Source organism: Heteronotia binoei, chromosome 1 (assembly GCF_032191835.1).
Source record: "Heteronotia binoei isolate CCM8104 ecotype False Entrance Well chromosome 1, APGP_CSIRO_Hbin_v1, whole genome shotgun sequence".
NCBI lineage: Eukaryota > Metazoa > Chordata > Lepidosauria > Squamata > Gekkonidae > Heteronotia > Heteronotia binoei.
Window position 1 is genome coordinate 201,656,503 of NC_083223.1, and position 21,106 is coordinate 201,677,608.

Here is a 21,106-nt window from a genome sequence, read left to right on the forward strand (position 1 = left end):
GTTGGCAAAACCGAGGAACCGCTGCAGGTCTTTGCGATTCTGAGGAGCCTGCCAGGTCAGGACCGCTTCTACTTTTTTCGGGTCCATGAGGATCCCCTGCGGTGACACGATGTGCCCAAGGAACTCGACGGAGCGCAGGTCGAAGTCGCACTTCTCCAGCTTGGCGTAGAGACCATGGGCTCGTAGGCGCTGCAGGACCTGGCGGACGTGCTCGGCGTGCTGGGCAGGATTGCGGGAGTAAATTAGGATGTCATCCAGGTATATGATCGCGAAGCGGTCGAGCAGGTCCCGGAATATGTCATTCATGAACCTCTGGAAGACAGCGGGGGCATTGGTCAGTCCGAAGGGCATTACCAGGTGCTCGTACTGCCCGTATCGGGTCCCAAACGCGGTCTTCCATTCGTCTCCGGGCCGTATGCGCACCAAATTGTACGCTCCACGGAGGTCCAGCTTGGTGTAGATTTGGGCCCCCTTTAGGCTATCCAAGAGTTCAGGGATCAGTGGTAGAGGGTACCGGTCGCGGATGGTGATCTTGTTCAGGGCCCGGTAGTCATTGCACAGCCGGAGCTCCCCACTTTTCTTCTTCACGAAGAGCACTGGAGCAGATAGGGGAGAGGTTGAGGGTCGGATGAATCCGCGTTTCAGGTTCTTGTCCAGGAAGTCTCGCAGAGCTGCCAACTCCGGCTCCGACATTGGGTACAGACGCCCCACCGGGAGTGGTGCCCCAGGTACCAAATCAATGGCACAGTCGTAGGGCCGGTGAGGGGGAAGCTGATCAGCTCCTGTCTCTTCGAAGACATCAGCAAAGTCCACATACTTCTGAGGGAGCTGAGGACCACCACTCGGGATGCCAGCTGCTAGAGTGGTGGGAGGAGTCAGATGGGGGCATGGGTCTCGGAAGCGTAGTTCCTGCTGGGCCCAGTCCACGATGGGGTTGTGCAGCTTCAGCCAGGAAAGGCCTAGAATCAGCGGGAAGCGAGGCATGCGGGCGACATCAAACCGCAGCTGTTCTTGGTGCTGCTGGACGTGGAAGGTGATGGGACAGGTCTCCTGGGTGACGGGGCCAGAACGGAGGAGGCGCCCGTCAATAGCCTCCACCAGCGACGGAATCCCTTTTGTCTGCACAGGGATCTGGTGCTGCTTCACAAAGGCGGCATCTATAAAACAGTGGGCCGCTCCCGAGTCCAGCATGGCATACACGAACAGCCAGCGTTCGTCAGGCAGACGGAGTTTGACTGGTAGCAGGAATGGCCCTGGGGTATCAGCCCGCTGTTCGGAGGACCCAGCTAGTCGCCCCAGGCTGGGGGGTCCACTTACGCCTGGGGCTGCCCTTTTGGCGGCGGTGGCAGCGAAGGTCCAGGTATCCGATGCTTAGCAGGGCAGCCAGAGGCATAGTGGCCTGCCGTGCCGCAGTAAAGGCACAGATTCTGCGTGCGGCGTCTGGTCTTTTCCTCTGGGGTCAGGCGGGGTCGAGCAGCTCCAAGCTGCATAGGCTCATCCTTGGTGCTGGTACTAGCTGGGGACGGGCGAGGAGCCAGGTAGCACGGCGCAGGGAGCTGGCGCCCTCTGGTCTTGGCTTGGCGGCGACTTTCCAGGCGGCCATCGATGCGGAGGCAGAGGGTGATAAGTTCTTGGAGCGTGGGTGGCTGCTCCACCCTGGCCAGTTCATCCAGGACCTCCTCTGCCAACCCCTCAGTAAACTGGTCCATCTGGGCAGCCTCATTCCACGCCAAGTCCTGGGTCAGGAGCTTGAATTCAGTGGCATATTGAGCCACCGAGGAGTTGCCTTGTTTCAGTGCCCTGATCTTCCGGTTGGCTGTGGCTGCTTGGACTGGGTTTGAGAAAGCAGCAGACAGGTGGGCCTCAAACCCCTGGTAATCAGTCAATAGGGGAGAGGACGCGACCAGTAAGGGTGTGGCCCATTTGGCCGCCTGCCCCTTTAACAGACTGATGACGAAACACACCTTGGTTTTGTCATTGAGGAAGTCCCGTGCTCTCAGTTCAAAGTACAGCCGACACTGTGCTAGGAAGGCAGGAAATTCTTCCACGGCACCCCCAAATCTGTCAGGTGGGGGAACTGGGCACTTGGCTGGAGCACTGGCCGCAGGTTGTTGCTGCAAGTGCACTACTGCCTGTGTTAGCTGCTGTACCTGGGCTTGGAGCGCAGCCAGTAGTTCTGTGGTTTCACTTGCTTCAGCATCCATCCTGTGGAGTGGGTGTTTGTCGGTGGAAGCAATCTGTCACGGCTGGGGCCGGGTCAGGCAAAGTCCAGAGGCAGTCCGAGGTCTGTAGCCAGTAAGCAGGAGGGTCCGAGGCGCCAAATCCGAATCACTGTAGAAGTATCGCGGGTCTGAGGTCCAGAAGCCGAGGTCAGGGAGTCCAGAAGTCCAAAGCCAAAGTCAGGGAGTCAGGAACCAAAGTCAAGCCGGAGTGGATGCTAGAATGTCAGGGAGATGACTAGTTGCTTCCACAAAGCTTCCTCCCAAAGCCCACAGCTATATAGCCCTCTGCTGGCTGTTGCCCGTTTGGGCTAATTGCTGGCTCAGGGAGGCAGCCAGGATCCTGTTACCACTCAAGCATCCTTGCTCTTAGAAGGGCCAGAATCCTCTCAGAACTCAGGGCTCAGGGAGCGTCTTGCTTGTGAGCGTGCCGCCCTCCTCCGATCCCTGAGGTCCTGCCGGAGGCGGTCACGCACACGAGCCACCCGAGAGGGCGAGGCAGGGGGGCTGGGATCTTCTCCAGCAGGAGGCAGGGGCACTGGTGCAGGTGGCAGGGGCACAGTTTCCTCATCAGACTCAACTTCCTCTGAAGGGTCCCCAGCACCCATGACACATAGCATGGCATCTTAAAGGCTACTTCAAAGGCAAAGTTCAGATAACTTCAAAACATAACATACAGATGTGAATTGCATAGAAGGTTCAAAGCATACTATCAACTACTCATTCGAATACTATAACATCTCTTGTTTCCCACACATTCCTGACTTGCTGATATGTATGGGAACTCGTGGGAGAGGCACTTCTGCTTTACAATAAGAAGATTACTTGCATATCCTGCATCCTTGAGAGTCAGCAGGTGGGGGGCACTTTGAATAGAGATCTTTATTCAGAAAGGAGGGGTAATAGAAAGGAGGGGGGGAAGTATGAGCACAGCATGCATACTAAATTAATACTCAGAAATATCATGCTTGACACTTTCTACTCTTTACTGCCGCTGTGTTGCATGGCTTTTCATCCACAAAGTTGCCCAACCCCCTGCAATGATATTTCAGTGCTCAAAGGTCAAACTGGAGGAAGGCAGAAGTAGCACTGCATAGGATTCAACACAATGTATTTAATATTAATACAAGATAATTAATACAATAATGCTGTTCAGGTACAAAGTGGCAAATCAGAAATCCCCATAGAGAAGCTCCCAAAGTGATGTCACTGTGTTACAAGCTATAGTAAATGAACATGATAGTTCCACATTATACTTTCTATGGCTAATTAATATGATAGCTTTTTAACTGAACTACTATTTTATATGGTATGAAGTATTCATGCGGAGGAGGAAGACATACAAACATGTGATCTCCCACAAATTATAGAGGCTGTCATCAGATAAAACCATGGGGGTTTCTGTTCACCAGTTTTAGCTCTAAGACCTGATTCATACGTATCTTGTCAACCTCATGACACGTTATTTAGATGAAATGGCTCCCAAACTAGGTGGAATGATTTTAACCACAGCACTGCAAGGATGCTATTTCATACAGGGCTTCTACGATGGACTGAAAGCAGTCTGCCTGAGTGAGAGTTGAGAAGCTTACTCTGATTGGCTTGCTGTTCCCATGGTAACTAATGTTTCAAGTGGAAGGAGGCAGCCAGGGAGAGAAAATCTCCTGTTTTCAGTTGGGTTTGGAGACTGGAGCTGAGAGCAGACTGAGCGGGAGTTCAGTTCCTGAGACAGAGCTGGTTGTGATTTAGAGCTCTTGTCTGTACGAGAGTTTATTTGAGACAAAAAGCTAACTGTAGCACTTTCTGGGGAAAACTCTCAATGCACAAAGTGTCACAAGGCAGAGTGAGACTGTAAATCTCTGTTGAGGGGTTCTGTCAGATCAAATGGCAGACTCCTGGTTCTAAGATAGAACACCAACACACACACACACACTGTGAGAGGGACAAAAAGTTCTTGTGGCTGTGTGGAAATCCAGAAGTCAGACATAGATTCTAGCTGTGAAAGGGGACTTAACACAAGTGAATGAGGTGCTAGTGTGAGGAGTCCTCAAGGGTATTACTGTCCAGGGTATAGCTCTACAACTTAGAGGATACCTAATATTGCTAGGAAAAAGGGTCTGTGAATGGAAGATCTGTCACAAGTTCAGTGAGTCCTCTGTGTGAGTGAGAAAGTGTGTGGAAGTATATCTGAAAAGCCAAAACCAACTTTAAAAGTCTTTCTATAGTTCAGAGTGTTTTCCAGTGTGAGGGAAACACTGATTTTTTATATTAAAATATCAGCCTGCCAACATAAGAAGTGTTCTTGAGTTAATTATTACTTGGATTTTCTGCCTGCCAACTGAATTTTATAAGTGTTCATCTGATATTATTTCCTTCCTAGCCTTTCTTTACATAATAAATCTATTATTTGGTTTGAACTTTAAAACACTACCAGTGCCTTCATTATTTCTGACAAGGTTAATTTTGGGTTATCCTGAAGTTTTGGGTCAAGGTGACAAAATTCAAAGTGGTTCCTTTTTCCTACTGACCCTGACTGTCCCTCACAGCTTCATACAAGGCTTATTACTATAAGTGTGGTTTGATATCAGTTGGTGGCATGGGCAAACTCAGAGTGTCCTCTCAGAGCTGCCCATAGGCTTTCAACTGAGTCAATAAATGATTTACATGTATCAGCATTATTTATATAACTTATAGTAGTAGTTTAACAGAAACTGAATCAAGATTTTTGTGTGCATGAGTTGTTACCCATGGAAATTGTGGGAAAGAGATGAACTCATGAGGAACTCTAAGGCCACTTTGCTTACAAAAGGTTTTAAGCAGCCAAGTCACATTAAAAAATGTGAGGATCATGGATTCTATTGCATACTGGAGCCATTCAGACAACCATGAGAACCACTGCAAAAGTGACTACTGGTCATTTCAATCCATTTGCAGCGCATCATAATTCTAGAAATGTTCAGTGTTATAGTGGAACACAGCTTGTTTAGATACCATAGATACATACACAAAATTCTGTTCCAAAATTTGGATACTATGCTCTTTTTTTCTTCCTTACAAAATTATAATCCATGGCATGTATTAAAGTGTTAAAAGGTTAAGTTAAACACACAAGTTTTCTTTCAAATGTACAAGGCAAAAGTAGAACAAAAAGGAAATAAATTAAAGATAGGAGATGTATTGTTCTGTTTCAGTTCCTAGGAAAAAAATTCCTTGCCGTTTACTGTTAAAGGCTTCTAATACAATATTTCATACAAGGTTACTTATGAAACATACTGACGTTTAAAAATCACCATGCTATGCTTTTGCAGCAGTGTAATTTTTTCCAACATAAGATTAAATTGCAAAATAAATGAATTACTTAGAGTGGCATGGCCCCCATTTTGCCACACACCTCTTGAAAATTGCTTATTAATATGAAAAAAGAAGTTGGAAAATAACCTGTTTTGCTTTATGCATAGTGTTTGGAGGCCTCCAAGCCTGCAAACCTGGACTTGCTGAGTATTTTAGATTGTGTTGGCAAGCAGGTACACTGACCTTTCTGACCTGCATCTCAAGGCTATTATTAATCGCTAAGTAACCCAGTAAAGCCAAACAAATTTGTTTCCATTGAAAGGATCTCTATCTGTGTCTGAGAATTTGTGCCGTGCCACACAAACCTCATTAACTGTGTCCACTTTTGACAAAGGACTAGGACTTGGGAGAGAATGGTGACCTTTCTTTGTCCTTAAGGTGCAGATCTTAGAGCCTTGAAATGTGAGTAAATAAGCATTTTTACAGCATTCAATTAAAATAAATAAACACACATTGTCAGGATTCTTTTAAGTAATTGCATCAGTGGTGCACACCAAACAGGTAATTGTTCTTGCAGATTCATCTGGCCAATCTAAGTATCATTGCAACTAGCTAAAAATGCTTATAAATACATGTTTAGAACTTCATTTTCTTCTGTTTTCTCCTTACAATAATAACAGTGTAGACTGTCCAAAAATGAACAAGTGGAAATTATCATTGCATATCAATATAAATAAATATCTGTATTTAATTACAATTATATCTGAAATAATTTTCCGTCCTCTACTAGGGCTGACTAGAATTATTTAGAATGGATGATTCAGTACCATAATTTGGGGAAATTAAATGCTATTTAGGTCATTTGTTGAAATAGGGTATATTGCAACTTATAATTTTACTATAAACTATTATTTCAACACAATCATTGTGCGTCTAGCAGTTCTTATTATTCTTCATTAATATCATATGCTAGTCCAGAAACCTTTCTCCTTACATTGATTTCCAAAGTTTTAAAACCCAGTTTCTCATAGCTTTTATTAGTTTCTTGCATTATAGTATTTCAGATATATCTTAAGCAAAACTTTGTAATACTTCAATGCTAGATTGACAGACCAAGGAAAAAAGACAGTGTATTCTGTTGAATCAGTAAGATGTCTATGGCTATTTTATATAATTTTTGACTTAGTTCAGGAAGGATAATCAGCTAGATTTAATTAATGACAATTACTACTGTAATTCAGATCCAGGTGGGTAGCTGTGTTGGTTGAAGCAACAGAACAAAGTTAGAGTCAAATGGCACCTTTAAAACCAACAAAGTTGTATTCAGGGTGTGAGCTTTTGTGTCAGACAGAATGGAACAAGACTTACCCGTCCATACATATAAGGCAGAGGTTGAACAGCAAATTAGCATGCAAGCATACAATATAATGAAACGTTTTAACAGATGAAAACAGGAATAACAAGTGTGTGTGCGTATCAAAGCTCACACCCTGAATAAAACTTTGTTTGTGTCAAAGGTGCCATTTGACTCTAACTTTGTTCTACTACTATAATTTGTAAGTACAGTACATCATACTGTAGAAGAACAATCTTCCAGAACAGTGAGAGGCAAGAACAGACTGACTGACCTCCTTTCAAAAAAGTTTTAAGCACTGAACCATGTTCCAATTAAAGTAAGAGTTTCAAAACAAAACTGTAGCCAGCCTTTCACACAAGGTGGGGCTGTAACACTTCCAGGTAGTGCCAAATCCTCCCCTGACAATTTGCAGGGAAGATAAGTGGTGGCATCATGATTCAGTCCCTGAATATTTTGGCTGGAAGGATTCAGTCAGGATCAGCCATTGTTTGGAATCCTGGTTTGTAGAAAAACAGCAAGCCATTGTTTGTCAGTTTGGAACATGATGACAAACTAAAGTTTTCCATTAATGAGGAAGCAAATAATTAGTTCACTACTTGCAAGGGGGGGAGGCATAGATTGCACCAAAGCATCTTCTAGGCGTGTTCCTAGGCTTCCTCAGCAGGTGGTGGGCTCTCCTTCTTTGGAGCTTTTTAAACAGAGGCTAGATGGCCATCTGACAGCAATGAGGATCCTGTGAATTTAGGGGGAGGTATTTGTGAGTTTCCTGCACTGTGCAGGGGGTTGGACTAGATGACCCTGGAGGTACCTTCCAACTCTATGATTCTATACTAATAAAACTATGGTTTGTCATTACGTCTGAATTGGAGGTTCATTGTTTCACTGGATTAATTTCAATGTGCTCTGTCATATGTAGGCAATTCTATTATTTCTCTTCCAGACCTTCTGCATGAGGAACAATTCATTGCCGAATCATTGCAATTAGCAAATTATACATATTTCCCACTCAATTCATAATTAAATGGACTTGGAGAGTTTCCTAACTTCAAACATAGCATTTTGTCCCACTCAGGTGACTATACTTCAATACACTTTACACCAGGGGTCATTTCTTAGAAAAAGAGATGCTGGAGCTCATTAGCACAACTTATTTGCATATGATACACACTCCTGATATCACCACGTGTACTAAATTATATCACTTCAGCATCTATGTTAAAATGCTTCTTGAATTATAATTGTCGCAATAAAGCCTTACTCCCATACTTTTAAATTACTTTCTCCTATGTGGCCACAGTGGCATGAAGATTTCCATCTGTCTACTTTATATGTTTTGGTTATTTTCCCATTTTTCATGGGGGGTGGGATATCAGAAAGTGTGTCAGATCTTAAGAGGTCAGCAAAATTTTCACAGGGAGTTTGAACAATGGAGCCCAGAAGCAAGTATTTTTTGGGTGTGTGTGTGTGTGTAAGAAAGAAAGAACACAATACAATTTAGAGGTTCCAGAACTACTCTCCTGTGAGCTCCTGCTCAACATGAGGACTGCACTTTACAGATAAAATTTCTCACATCTGCCACAAATTAGATGCCACAGTTGGTTCAGTCAGTTCTCTGGGTGTTATCAGAACACAGTCTGGTTCTAGTTGCATGGATTACTTTCAGTTGGTGAGGCTTCATGCATCTGCTTAGCAGTGTGCAGCCCTCTAAATCTTGGCTCAAACCTTGTTCTTTGTGGCTGACAGTATCATGAAGAAGAAGAAGATATTGGATTTATATCCCGCCCTCCACTCCGAAGAGTCTCAGAGCGGCTCACAATCTCCTTTATCTCCCTCCCCCACAACAGACACCCTGTGAGGTGGGTGGGGCTGGAGAGGGCTCTCACAGCAGCTGCCCTTTCAAGGACAACCTCTGCCAGAGTTCTGGCTGACCCAAGGCCATGCCAGCAGGTGCAAGTGGAGGAGCGGGGAATCAAACCCGGTTCTCCCAGATAAGAGTCCGCACACTTAACCACTACACCAAACTGGCAATCCAGATAAAGCTGGTCTGGATTGGTCAGGTGGGTCTAAGAGGTAATAAACACCTCTCTTCAGAAGGGCATAGTTCTGATGATTTAAAAGAGATAATTGTGACACCCCTCCTGTCCTGGAACCAAACTTCTACCAACTTCAGCTGATACACCAACTATACCCCATGCTCTGATCACACCCCATGACCCATGCTCTGATCACACCCAGGCTAGATTACTGCAATATGATTTACACAGGGCTGCCTTTGAGAACTGTTTGGAAATTTCAGATGGACCACAATGCAGCAAGGAGGTTATTGTCAGGGGCTGGATACAGGGATCATATTACCCTGTGCTGAAAGGTTTACACCTGTTCCCCTTCTGTTTGGGGGCAAGTATTGGCTCATATCATTAAAGTCCTAAAAAGTCTGGTGCAGAGTACTTTTACTTGAAGGATTGTCTCCACCCATATTGTAAAACCTGCCAGTTGAGATCCTCTTCTGAAGCCCCTCTCTCTGTGGCCCCACCTTCAGAGGTGATGCCAGCGGTGCTCAGAGTCAGGGCTTCTTCAGAAGCAGTGCCTCACCCTTAGAATGTCCACCCTGAGGCTCACCTGACACCCACCTTACTTCTCTGTAGGCACCAGGTTAAAACATTCATTTTAATCAGGTTTTTATCTTTTAAATGTTTTAAGGTCTGCTTCTGGCATGGAAAATAATTTTAGTTACATACATCATTTTAGGCTGCTCAGTATGTATTTTATGCTGCTGTTATTATCTCTGTTGTCAGCCACCTCAAACAGGACTTTTGAGAGGTGGCATATACATTTTCTAAAATAAATAAATAAATGGATTTATGATTGCCTGCTGAGATTTAGACTCATGGACAACAGGGACCTTTGCAACTCTGGGGGACCAGTTAGGATGGCACACCCCAGGAGGCTGATCGATCTGGGGAATCAATGCCCCTTGGTTTACTAAGGAGCTTGCAATGATGAAGCAGTTTGGTAAACAGAGAAGAAGTGGAGGAAAACTCAAGGAGGAATATAACAAAATGCAGGTGCAAGCTAACAGTCATGGCTACTCTATGGTGCTGATAGTGAGTTTTCTGTTGTTGTTCAGTCACACAGTCGATTCCGACTCTTTGCAACCCCATGGACCAAATCATGCCAGGCCCTTCTGTCTTCCACCATTCACAATTAACCACCACTACTTCATTTTCATAATGCTGTCTGGCAGAACTTCTCTGGATTGTGAAACACACCCCAGCAACTTGTATTTATAGTTAGGATTTTTGGCCCCAATATGCATTTCTTTGCACTTAGCCACGATGAACCTCATCTGCCACGTCGACGCCCACTCGCCCAGCCTCAACAGATCCCTTTGAAGTGCCTCACAATCATCTCAGGTTCTCACCACCCTAAACATCCCTAGCAGGAGAGGTCATTTGACACTTCAAGGAAAGCAGGAAAATATGGGGCCAGGCTTCTTTATTAGTTCACTGTGTAAGCATGAGCCCCCTCCTCCATCTTTAAATGGACTGTGTTCACTCTGGCCCTGGTTCCAGACTCCCTGGACCCCATTTTTGTCACCATTTATGGACTGAGTTAACTCTGGCCTAGTGTCAGAGATACATGACTCTTATTGTTATCAACTTATATTGTGTGAACACAGGCAAACTGCTTTTATGGACATTCAGTGATAAGCAGAAAACTAAGTGGTATAAGAACTCAATATGGACATTAATAACAAATACCCACTTGCCGACTGTCTATAGGCAGTGGATCCTGTGTGATCTTAAGCATTTGGCAACTGTGCCAGCTTCAATATGGACATTTTTACTCTGTGGGGCCAAAGAGCAAACACTCCAGCTTAGCTAAGAGGCCTCCCTGCTTGTTAATGCCATTGCTGTGACTAGGCATCCCCCTGCATAGAAGGCTTTCAGATCAGGCTTCCCCAAGGAGCTGCCAAGCCATGCGGAACACAACTGCACTTCTGTCCAAGGCAGACAGACTATAAAAACAGCTTTCATCAGAAGCTATGATGAAGGGGACACTTGATCCATCTTGTTCAGCCACCATGAGGACACAGCAGGGTGAGCACATAGGCTGGGCGTGTCAAGCCAGATGCAAACGAGGAGCCCACAGTCAAACAAAAGAGCTTGCTATGATGCCTGCACATAACAAAAGTTTGTTCCTGTCAGTCACTGAGAAGATTGCTGGAAACAAAGAATTAGTCCAAGGAAATAGCTGTTGCTAAGGTCTTAAGCCCATCATTCAGGACAACCCCATTGTATTAGCTGTGGTGTTACAGTAGGTTACATTGTGTCTCTAAATTGACCCTTCCCTTTGTTTAAGGTAGTTTTTCAATAGGTAAACCCATCATTACTCACTAATCCTATCAAGCTCTGGGAGACTCCCTCTGTCTGCCCCTTTTTGGTGACATAGGAGTCACATGTACTGGCATCACTGCAGTGTCACAAGTCACCTGACCTACTGGTCACACACCACATGACCTCATCACCTGAGGGCACAAATCATGTTATATCAAGGCCATCACATGGCAAGTTCAGTGTGTCTCATTCAGGATCCCTACCCCGCTGTCTGAGCCATCCCCAATTGCACAATTGGGCCCCATTATGGCTAGTAGTGCTGGTCATCTCTGGCTACCCCTTCCATTATTGCCTATCATTACTGGGAAATCTTCAAGATGGTAAAGTTTCACCGTGTCTATGTTTTTACCCTTGTGTTACCCCTACCAATTTCATCTCTATTTTTCTTAGGAACTGTGCAGCTGTTGTATGAATTATTTATCTTGTTTGAATGTGTGATTGTATTTCTATATACATTTCTCTAAGTAAACATTTTTATTTTAAAAACTATTACTGTTGGAGTCTCCTTTTCTGAAAACCACACCTCCATAAATTGGCAAAAGATCTCTCCTACACTCTGCCAGGGTCTCCTCTGCTAATTCCCCCATCTAAGAGGAGATCCACAGCAATTTTGCTAACAACTGAACCACTCACACCTTTGAATCATATACAATGTCTTAGTTTGCAAGATAAAATAATCAAAACTCCTTTTATAATTCTGGACAGCGCAATTATCTGCCATCAAAAGGACAACAACAATAAAATTTATGGGTTACTCAATCTCTGCTACTGCAGGGCTCTGGGTGATTTAAAGCATTACTAAAATAATTACAATACAACATAATTAAAATATATTTCAGAACATTTAAACATTTAAGAATGGATTGTGAGTGACAATTTTATCCAGATTGCAGACTGCCAGCTACTTCATGGGCAAGCGGGGAGAGGCATACCTGGGGGCATACCAGAGGAGACCTGGGTGCCATCAAGCTGTTAAGCTAAAAGTTAACATCTGCCCCAGGTAGCCATTTCATAAATGTTAGGGTACCCCTATCCTGATAGGTCAGTTCAATCTGCCACTCACAACCTGGATTCTGACTTCTGCAGCAAAAGGTCTCAAGCCCTCACTTGCACCAGAGTCCACCAACAGACACCCAATTTTTCATCCTTGGTGCAGTGCGTTAGTGACAGCTAGTTTTGTGCTCAACTTTGCCACCGATGACCAGGTAAACTTAGGTATCTAACAATGCCACTAGAACTTTTGAACATGGTTTTATTAAGCTATTTTCCTTGCATCTTCAAGACAGACAGTATATTTCTTTATTTAATTTATATCCCACCTTCCCCACCGAAGGCAGGCTCAGGGTGGCTCACAAACCAAGGGTCGACACAAGCACATTAAGTGTGACCGGTAAAATAAATAACAATAAAAACATAAAAAACCTAAAAACAGTTGGTTAAAATATTTTGCATGTGCTACTATAATAGTTTCAGGCAGCGATTGAATTCTGGTGGTTAGCTGTACTCAGAGGTCTCAGGATCGCTGTCGCGTGATAAGATAGGCTATTGGTGGTGTTCTTATGGGCCAGTCCTGTTGCTGAAGTTGTTACCATCATATAAATGCCTTGCGGAAGAGTGTCATTTTGCAGGCCCTGTGGAACTGTAAAAGCTCTTGCGGGACCCTAACCTCCTCTAACAACTCATTCCACCAGCTAGGGGCAGCAACGGAAAAGGCCCTGGCTCTCGTTGTTTTGAGCCTGGCTTATCAGTTGCTGGGGACCGTAAATAGGTTTTGAGACCCTGACTGAAGTGCTTGCTGGGGCATGTGCAGGGAAAGGCAGTTCCTAGGGTATGCAGGACCCTGGCCATATAGGGCTTTAAAGGTAATCACCAGCACCTTGAAGCAAATTTGGTACCCTATTGGTAGCCAGTGCAGCGCTTTCAGCACAGGCTGAATGCGTTCCTATGGAGGAACTCCCATTAACAGCCTGGCTGCAGCATTCTGCACTAGCTGAATTCGCCGGATTTGGGACAAGGGGAGCCCCATGTAGAAAGCATTGCAGTAATCAAGTCTTGAGGTGACTGTTGCATGGATCACTGTTGCCAAGTCGTCGCGTTGGTCGCGTCGGACCAACTGCTTTGCCATCTGCAGATGGTAAAAGGCTGACTTAGCAGTGGCAGCTACTTGGGCCTCAATTGTTAAAGAAGGATCCAAAAGCACCACTAAGCTTTTAACCTTGGGCGCCAGTGTGAGCTGGGCTCTGTCGAAGGTTGCTAAACGGACCTCCAGTCCCGGGCCATGTCGACTCAGATACAGGACCTCCGTCTTCGTTGGATTTAATTTCAGTGTACTCAGCCTGAGCCACCCCGCCACAGCATACAATGCTGCGGACAGATCTTCTGGGGTGGAGTCGGACTGGCTGCCCATCAACAGATAGAGCTGGGTGTCATCCGCATACTGGTGACAGCCCAGCCCATACCTCTGGGCTGTTGGTATTATAGTTTGCTGTGAAGCATTGTAGATCATGAACTGCCAGAATGACAGGTGTCACATGACAGAGGTCACAGGACTACCCTGGCTGACGCAATAGCTGGTAATAGCTGGACATTTCTAAGGAGTCACAATGAGTCAGCAGAATTAGCTGATTGGTGGGCTGAACTATATTAACAGCTGAGTAGCCAGTATGTTTTTTTCTCGACGTGATTGAAGGACTGGTAAAGCATACTGTTACTCTGGACTGTGTATGTCTATATCTGCACTTCTGTAAATAATCTGTATAATACACCATTTGTTCTGGAAAAAACTGGTGTGTGGGCTCTTCTTGCTGGCGTTCCTACCAATAGAAGCCTTTCTGGGAACACTCTGCACACATGCTATCCGTCATGGGCAATTTGGGTGAGGGGGTGCATGTAGATGTTAAATAACATCGGAGAAAGAACCGCTCCCTGAGGCACACCACATATAAGTCGGTGTCATCGGGATAGTTCATCTCCTAGCGTCACCCTCTGTCCCCGACCCTGGAGGAAGGAGGAAAGCCAGTTCAAAGCCAACCGCTGAATCGCAGCGTCGACGAGGCGACTGGTCAGTAGCTGATGGCTGACTGTGTCGAACACTGCCGACAGGTCTAACAGCACCAGCATTGCCGAACCACCTCTGTCCAGGTGCCTCTGGAGGTTATCTGTGAGGGCGATCAGAACCATTTCCGTCCTGTAACCTGGACAAAAACTGGAATGATGACTTATTCTCTTTCATTTTGCTTTCCTTCCATAATTTAACCTTTTTAAAACTCCTGGACACCTTTCTCATAGCTTATCCTTCCTTGTTTTAGGATTGCTCTGCCCTTCAGTCAGCCAGTTTCTTTCTATGGCCACCTAGGCAGGGAATTCTTCCCTTTTTACCCAACTCAATCCCATTTTCTCCACCACACATTTTGGGCTCTTTGGCCACTATGCATCACCTACCTCCTTTCTCTGGACTGCTCTGGATTAGCCAAGAGGGAGGAATGCTGTTTAAGAAGTAACATTAATTGTGCATTTTTACTCTAAAAGTAACACATGTACACAGTAGGATTAGCTAAATTACAAGTTTTACAGATCTTATTATAGTGCTCATTGCCTTAATTTTCCCTCTGATCTCTTACTTTCTCATCCATATCTTGTAAGGGTTATAAAGTTATTTGATTTGTCTTCTTTCCATCTTTCCTCATCAAATCAGCCTGTCATAGAGTTCTTGCATTCTCCTGAAATAGTAAATTTCTAGCATGGGGTCCTACTGGAACTGCCATAGTTGGAGAATCAGCTCTCCTATGTGGCAGCTGATATGCCAACTTTACCTATTCCTCAGAAAGTGTGATCTGGCCACAGTGATTATTTGCTCTGATCATATCTAGGTTGGATCAATGTAATGTACACTACTTGGAGTTGCCTTTCAAAACTGTCTGGAAACTTTAATTCGTCAAAAATGCAGTGGTAGTCTATTGTTGGGGTCTGTATATAAGTATCATATCATCCCTGTGCCAAAAGACTTGTATCGGCTGTCCATCTGTTTCCAGGTACCATTCAAAGGGCTAGTTCTTCCTTCTAAGTCCCTGAATGACTTGGGGGAAGGCTTACATGAAGGATCATCCCTTCTCATACTTTTCCATCTGCGAGAAGCTCCTCTTCCCAAGCACTGCTTGCTGTGCCTCTCTCTGAAGAGGTAAGATGGCTGGTGTCCAGAAGGAAGGCATTCTCAGAGGTGGATCTTCATTTTTAGAATAACCTCCTCACAATATTTTGTGCTTAAGACTCAGTTGCATCACCTTATCACAAAAAAGAGGCACAATTATATTCAAACTCAATGGGAAGAGCTATACCATACTACTACCTTAAAAAATTCTAATAAGTTCTGGGCCATAGTCTCGGGTGCATTCCGGGCTGATGACCCATATATGTCTGCCATTTCCTCTTATATTTGGTTTCAGCACTTCTCAGCTCTGTTCCATCAAGATCTAACTTGTGCTGAACCATCTGATTTTCCTCTAGCCGACTTACCTGACTGGCCTCCTGTCTCTCCAGAGGAAATAAAAGAATTAATTACACAACTGAAATTAGGAAAGGCTCCTGGCCCGGATGCCATTTCCTCCGAAATCATAAAATTAGACCCAGACTGGTGGGCTTCTCCCCTTGCATCTCTGTTTACAATTGTAGATTGAACTGGCATAATTCCCTTGGCATGGTTGAATGCAATAGTGGTCCCGCTATACAAAAAAGGTGATCACACTAACCCTGCCAATTACAGGCCGATTACCCTACTCTCCATCATTGGCAAGTTTTACTCCAAACATTTATTAGTCAAGCTCAATCTCTGGATGTTGCAGGAAAAAATTCTAGGCCCTAAACAGTTGGGTTTCTGCAAAGGGAAGACCACTTTAGACCACTGCATTACCCTATCCCATCTAGTCAACAAGTACACTGTGCATAATAACCAGAAATTATTTGTTGCCTTTTTAGATTTAAAAGGTGCATTTGATTCAGTTGACAGGGACCTCCTCTGATTAAGCTAAATAAACTAAACATGGATAAAAGACTACTTATGCTTACTAAGAGATTACACACTTCTACCACCTGCCAGATCAAATGCTCATTAGCAGGTAACCTAACATTGAAAATTGCTGCCAATAAGGGTGTCAAACAAGGTTGCATTTTGGCTCCCTTTTAATTCAATCTCTTCCTTAATGACCTGGCTATTCAGTTGTCTGGTCCTGACTGCCATAGTCCAAAACTCGGTGCATTACATGTATCCTTGTTACTTTATGCTGACGATATGGTGCTGTTGTCCTGCTCTAGAGTGGGCTTAAGACGTCTGTTGTCCTATTGTGTTCTGTATTTTACTAGTAATAAGCTCCAGCTAAATTATGAGAAGTCCAAAATCTTAGTTTTCTCAAAAAAGTGGAGACTTTACAAATGGGTTATTGATGGTAAAGAGATAGAGCAAGTCAAGTATTTTAAATACTTAGGTGTTTATTTTCAATATAATGTGACTTGGTCTACCCATCGCAAGTATGCAGTGAAGATAGCTAACATCAGTGCATCTGCCATAGCTCGTTTTTTTTATGTCAGAGGTAACCAATTTGTGCCAGCTGTCATAAAAATATTCAAAGCCAAAGTGATTTCACAACTTCTGTATGGCATCCCAATCTGGATTTGATATTATGAAGGTGCTACCGAACGTGTCTAATCCAAATTCTTGCGTAAAATTCTGGGCATGCCAAAATGTGTCCCATATGCAGTTATCTGCTTAGAAACTGACATGTTTTTAATGGTTACTAGTGGATGGCTCATGACCTTCAAATTCTGGCTACGCTTAATAATAATAATAATAATACTTTTTATTTATATCCTGCCCTCCCCGCCGAAGGAGGCTCAGGGCAGCTCACAACATACTAGTTCAATACAATACAATAAAATCATATAATTCAATAAATACTACATTATAAAACCATCATTTAAATCAACATTCCAATTAAAATTAACAGTTATGGTGCTAAATTACAGGTTTTTAATAAATTGATGGCGGAATACAACAGCACCGAATCTATCATTAGCTCAGCATTCAGCAAAGGCCATCTTAAAAAGAGTAGTCTTGCAGGCCCTGCGGAATTGCTCAAGACTCCGCAGGGCTCGCACTTCATCCAGAAGTTGATTCCACAGGTGTGGAGCTGCGATAGAGAAGGCTTGCACTAGAACTCTGAACCGGGGAGCTATATCTCTCAAATGCTCTCTGAATTTAATTTGTCAAATTGGTCAGCACAAATTGAGAGAAAAATAAAAGCAATGGGTTTATCCCTAGAACTATTGTCCATGCTGTCCTTCACCACCGCAGTCCAACAAATTAAAAACAGGTTGCTAGATATTGAGCGCCAAGACCTATACAGTCTGGCTAAGAAAATTTGTTCCCCACTGAGTTTTGAGATCTCTCTTAGTACTGGGAAAATGGCCTCATATCTATCCATCTTGCAGGTGCCACAACACCATAGAGCTTTTTTCCTTGCCAGATGCAACGCCATGCCCTCTGCCATTCTTTATGGCAGATTTAATAAGACAGCCTACTCAGTCAGATACTGTCTCTATAAGCAAAAATGTGTGGAGTCAGTTACTCATATTCTTCATTATTGTAATTTGTATACAGATCTTCATCACAAGTATTTACATCCTCTTTTAGTTAGCATGGTTGATTGTTCTGATGCACTTAAGGTCTATAGTCTTTTGAAAGATACTTCATCTAGTGTCACTGAGAAAGTGGCTAAGTTTCTTTATTCTGTTTTAAAGGCACGCCAGAGGATCTCATAGAAATAGTTTTATGTTTATGCTTTTCCTGATGTATACATATGCAATCGTTCCATTTTATCTTTTTTTCTTTAACCAATTTGTTCGGATATATATATCTATATATTTTATGCCAATAAAGGCTAACTTGACTTGACTTGTTCTGAATAACCTCCCCTTGAGGATCATATTTTCCTTTAGGTGCTAAACCAAAACATTTCTTTTTTACCCAGGCCTTTATCTGCAGGTTTCTTCTTTTTTAAACACACATTTTATGCTCTGCTTCTAGCCTGAGTAGTGTTTTATGAATATTATTTTAAGCTGCTGAGTGGTGTTTTATGCTGTCCCCCCCCCCCCCATGGCTCATATTCATGATATTGGTTTTATGTTGTAGTAGTATTTCTTTAAAACAACTTAAAACAAAAGCAGGTGTTTGGAGAAGTAGCATATACATTTTTGAAATAAGTAATAACTTTGAAGGAGTTCATTTTTATATATCAATTATACTATAACTATAGCGGCCAAGTAAAATGAAAATTAATTACAAAAATGTGTTTTACAGCTTTTGAAATACATGGGAAGGGCATATTAGGCTTACCTCTGAACATGGACAGAGTGCAAACTAAATTTATCTGTTCTTTCACTGTAACTTTATATACCTTACTTGTAGGCTGAGGTGTTGAGTAATTTAGGCTATTGGCTCTCAAACACTAGTAATGATATTAAAACATTGTCTTCAGATTACTCTCACATACATGCACATGCAGTGTTACTGAGAGGCGCTGCTTGATATAAATGGAGTACCCCAATGCAAATAAAGAGAGAGGATTTCCTATTTCTGGTAAACAAAATGGAGTCTGACCAAATACAGGCCAAGACAACACTCCATCTAAACAGGTGGAGTGGACCCAGCAGAGAGCTTGTTTTTGGTTGACGCTTGCAGTCTGTATCTCAGCACAATCTCACCCATTTCCCCCTCCAGCGTCCCCACACAAATGGGATGCATAATGACATGGGAACTGCGGATAAGTATTGCTCTCACTCTGATCTTCTGGAACTTACAAATTGTCTCTTCCTCCAGTCTATCACCTCTACCTTGCTAAATCCAATCAAATGCATAACTTGATTGATCCAACCTTTAAAGTCTTTGATCCCTTTTCCGAGTGTCAGACAAAACCCGGTAACAAATTATGCAGTCCCTCCAAGCTATCATCCTAGCGAAATGTGCGAATTTCCCAACATAGCAATTCAAGATAGCCATCAATGGAACATCAAAGCCCCTTTGGTAACTACGGACACCCATCCGTCATACCCCTATAAAGTGTGGGTCAAAAACCTACCTTGATGTGCATTCTGTAGGGCGCCACTTACAGTCTGTACCACCCATTACTCTTGTAACTGGTCTATAGGGCACGTTACGCCGATCTTTCGCGTTCCTCTCTGTGTATTTTTCCTTTGGACAGACGTCTCCTCTTCTGGATCAGGTGAATATTACCCGCTTCAACAACCCTTGAACTCTTCTATCGATAACCTCTATTTTCTTAGGCTCTTGTTTGCTTGTACAACATTTGTGTGTGTATATAAATCGTCTTGATACATAGCTTAAGTAAACTATTGCTTGGTCTATTCACTATTCAAATCACTATTGCTTGGTCTATTCTTGGTTGAAAACCCGAACTCAGTATTATTGAAAGAAAAGATCTTCGCTCCTAATTCGCTCTACCAAGTCTCTTTGCTAATTTCCCCATTAAAATAAGAGACTTAAAACACTGCCTGTAACAGCAGGAACCATCAATCAAGGAATCTGAATAAATGCAGGATAAGCACCCTCTTGCTCCAAGTAGCATTCAGAACCATTTGCTCATTAGCTTCTAAGTGGCTATAATGCTTCCTGTCCAATAAAAAACAAGTTCACATTATTACTACTGTGTTATGATCAGCTAGTTTTCATCTTCAGTACCATATTTTGGGATCCCATTTCATACAATCTTCAGGCTGGGTGTTTGTTCATATTATACTGCTCCTACCCTTATACAAAAGTCACATAACTCTTGAATTGCTACACACCATGAGTATTTGAATTCAGGATCTCCCTGACCATATAGCAATAAGTAGGCAACAATTAAGAAGAGGGTGAAACAAACACTCTTCTCTGCCCCGAGGACAGATTCATTTTGACATGTACTCTTGCAAGCTTTTCCATTCACTCTTATCTAATTGCTCTTCTTTCTCAGGTCCCCATCACAATGGCCTTTTGTACATGCAGGTTCTATTATCTCCATCAGAGTCTTTTTGGGGGTACTTTTTTCCACTAGCACAAAAGCTTGGCTGGATCCATCTCTCTCTCTCTCTTGTAATGGAAGAACCAAATATATTATTTGAACATGAATTAAGTCATTGATATCTCTTCTGACTCGGAGGCAAAACCTTTTTCAGACTGAACTAAAAACCCAGTGAACTTCCAAAATAATATTTTATAATTTTGTTTTACATAAAAGCCACCTAAAATGAGCTTTCTACCCCTCTCTCTCTCGGCTTGACTTTGCGAACGAAGATTTAAGAAGGGTGCAGTAGTCCACGTCTGCTGCAGGCTCGCTGGTGGCTGACAAGACCAATGCGGGACAGGCAGATCCGGCCACAATGGCTGCAGGGAAAAGTCTGATTTGGGGTTGGTGCTGTAGCAGTGCGATTCTTCCTCAATCTCCTTTTGTCCTCAAGACCAGCTATGCGTGCGTTCTCAAAGGAAGAGATAGCCTAGTGGATGGTGTGCCTCCATGCTTGGCGATCTGAGGCTAGGTCAGACCACTGGTGATGGTTGATGCGACAGGTGCCAAGGGATTTCTTCAAGGAGTCCTTGTACCTCTTCTTTGGTGCCCCTCTATTTAGATGGCCGGTGGAAAGTTCGCCATACAGAGCAATCTTGGGAAGGCGGTGGTTTTCCATCCCAGAAATATGCCCTGCCCAGCGCAGCTGCGTCTTCAACAGCAGTGCCTCGATGCTTCTAACCTCCGCCCTCTTGAGGACTTCAGTGTTGGTCACAAAGTCACTCCAGTGGA

The 21,106-nt window shown here is 43.6% G+C and overlaps 1 protein-coding gene across 3 annotated transcripts in view; it reads right to left on the bottom strand.

Annotated features, from left to right (window-relative positions):
• SPATA17 (spermatogenesis associated 17) overlaps nucleotides 1-21,106 on the bottom strand; it is a 236,750-nt gene that overhangs the window by 147,073 nt on the left and 68,571 nt on the right. The window lies entirely within an intron of this gene.